Source organism: Austrofundulus limnaeus, unplaced genomic scaffold (genome assembly GCF_001266775.1).
Source record: "Austrofundulus limnaeus strain Quisiro unplaced genomic scaffold, Austrofundulus_limnaeus-1.0 Scaffold1191, whole genome shotgun sequence".
Lineage (NCBI taxonomy): Eukaryota > Metazoa > Chordata > Actinopteri > Cyprinodontiformes > Rivulidae > Austrofundulus > Austrofundulus limnaeus.
In genome coordinates this window covers 86,971-89,783 of record NW_013953593.1, presented here as the reverse complement: position 1 = coordinate 89,783, position 2,813 = coordinate 86,971, and the positions used below count along the sequence as shown (strand labels likewise).

The following is a 2,813-nucleotide window of genomic DNA, read 5'->3' as shown; positions in this document are numbered from 1 at the left end:
TGTGTGTGTGTGTGTATGTGTGTGTGTGTGTGAAAGGAAGGGAGAGAGGAGGTGGCACGCTTGTTGAATCACTCCTTCCATCTATCCTGTTTCAGCTCTCTGTCCATCCGTCCCCACCTCCCCCTTGGTGGTGGTGTGTCGGCTGCAGGGACAGCCCCCGTGCTCTGACACACTTTGCACACCTCCGCMATGTGTCACTACCCATTCCACCTGCCTTTTCCTGTCATTCCCCGCTCATCGCTCCCTCTAGCTACACTTGCTGCTTCCCTCCCCCACTTTATCCTTTATTTATTAATTTTTTTGGGTTTGCTTTCAGACCTTCTCTGCACTCCTCCATGTCCTCAATCCCCCCCACGCTGTGTGTCACCGCTGCCGGGAAGAAAGAAAAATGCTCTTGTCGACAAGTGAAAAGAAGAGTCCAACAAGAGAAGATAGCAAGAAGCACTGCGATGTCTCTTTCTGCAACAAGCCAGGCTCTTCTTTGATGGAATATCCCGGAGAGCAGAGAAGAGAAAGAGGGAGAAGAAGGAGAAGAAGAGAACAAGGGGGTAGAAGATTAARGGGGTTGAGGAAACAGGACAGGCAGTGATTGCCTCAAGAGGGTACGAAGACAAATATGAAGGGAGAAAAAAAATATMGCATGTTCTTGCCAGTCACTTTTCTAACAATTTCAGCTCTTCTGTCCCATTCGGCATTTTCATTTGGGCTTTCATCTTTGTCTCTCTCACTGCCTCTCTCTACAGAGTTGTGTCTACAGGCTCTGTTTGGGACTTTGACTAATTGCAGAGTCTTTCCTCGGACTCAGGSAAAGAAGAAATTTTCTATCCCTAACCATCATTTTTTCATTCTAATTAATTCCTTCTTTGTGGACCCTTAAAGGATCTCTCTGTCAGTCACTGTCTATAGGTCTAACTAAATCTCCCCTCTACCCCAGGCTCTGTTTTTTTCCCAGCTCACTCCATTTGTCTGCCTTTGAGGGGTGAATAATTGGTCGTAGAGATTGGCTTTTATGTGGCTGTGCCGGCAGATTGAGGCTTCGCTCAGACAAAAACACAATTACACACAAGCAGAAACCTGGAGCACGCTGTGTGATCAGTTTTAGTTTTTTGTCTTTTTGCTGTACAAAAATTATTTAAATTATTTTGAGGATGTTTTTGAAAGAATKATTTTTTGTCTTTTTCTACATTTTCCAACTTTTGGATTCTCCCAACTTCGAAGTTGTTCATGCTGAATTTGATGACGTCAATGTATAAGAATTTATTTGATTTGATTTGATGATGCCTTTTTTGTCATTGTACGGAGCACAATGAATTTACATTGAAGAACACCCACTCAAGAAGACACACAGGACAAAAACATGGGGGAACAGGTGCAGGTCATGCGACAACCAGCAGGGGTGGCGATACCTTTAAATTGAGGTTATATAAAAAGTTGAAGTAACCTGCCAGCCAACTCTGATTTGTAAATATTTTTGTAATATATCAGCTAAAAATAATCTTTAAGGAAACAGAATGGTAGTATGATTTTTTTTGGTGAAAGGTAAATGGCTTGAACTTACATAGTAATGTAACTTGAAAACTTAACATGTAAATTATAAATMAATTAGTGAGTATGGTTTGCTTTAAAGAATTTCTCATTGACAAGCTCAGTTGAACTGACTGAAAATAACTATAAGATAAAGAAGATTGTTGAAAACAGAGAGACTTTGAGGTAAAGATGATGAAGATGAAGAGAAAAAGGCATGTGGGATAAGAAGCCATGAGATGTGCTATACAGACAAGACAGTTGATGGAGYGTGGGACACGTAAACAGACTTCAGGAATGGACCCCTCGGAGCCTCTAGACACAAACTCTCAGAAAACACACAGCTTTACTTTCTGTTCCTTTACAATCTGCAGCTTTACACTCTGCTCCTTTACAATCTGGAGCTTTACTCTGCTCCTTTTCAATCTGTAACTTTACACTCTGCTCCTTTACAATCTGGAGCTTTACTCTGCTCCTTTTCAATCTGTAACTTTACACTCTGCTCCTTTACAATGTGTACCTTTACACGTCGTAGCTTTATGCTCTGCTTTAACACTCTGCTCCTTTACAGTCTGTAGCTTTACACTCAGCTCCTTTACAAGGAGTATCTTTACACTCTGCTTCTTTATGCTATGTACCTTTACATCCCAAATTTTTACACTCTGTATTTTTACACTTCACTTTTACACTTCACAACTCTACACTCTACACTTTTACACTCCGTACCATTACACTTGAAACTTTTACAGTTTATACCTTTCCACTCTGAACTTTTACACTGACTAAAGTACTAAGATTTTACCATTTATATATAATTCTGTGCTGTTGTATCACCTAACTCTGTCTCTCTTTCTCTCCCTCCACATTCCCGCCTAACCTCCTCCTCCTCTTGGCTGTGCTTCTGTTGCTTAGCTCCATCCATTCCAATCTCATTGTCCTCACACACACAGTTTGCTGTGGAGCCCGCACGTGTGTGGGCACTTTCAAGTGTATGAGTCGGAGCACACATTCAGACGTTTCCACGCAGCAGCAGGTCCCACTCTGAGGTGAGTGTTTGTTGTTTTTCTTTACCAGTGACGACTTTTTAAAACTTTTCATGTAGGGTTAAAAATTGTTGTGTGTGTGCGTTAGTTGCCATGAGTCAAAGGTACTGGGGATGACATTTGGATGCCTACAGGATTAGATATGTAGATTTTGTCTCTCGCTGCTGGTGAGTGTGTTGTTTGTGTGTGTGTGTGGGTGTGTGTGTGTGTGTGTGTGTGTGTGTGTGTGTGTGTGTGTGTGTGTGT

General features: G+C 41.8%; 1 long non-coding RNA gene across 1 annotated transcript in view; it reads left to right on the top strand.

The window, feature by feature from the left end:
* The first annotated feature begins 54 nt into the window (after window positions 1-54).
* The window catches only part of LOC106534499 (uncharacterized), an 18,885-nt gene continuing 16,126 nt past the window's right edge, over window positions 55-2,813 (top strand). Inside the window, exons 1-2 of the long non-coding RNA XR_001312359.1 lie at window positions 55-602; window positions 2,437-2,570. This is a non-coding gene — a long non-coding RNA (uncharacterized LOC106534499). The remainder of the gene's footprint in view (window positions 603-2,436; window positions 2,571-2,813) is intronic.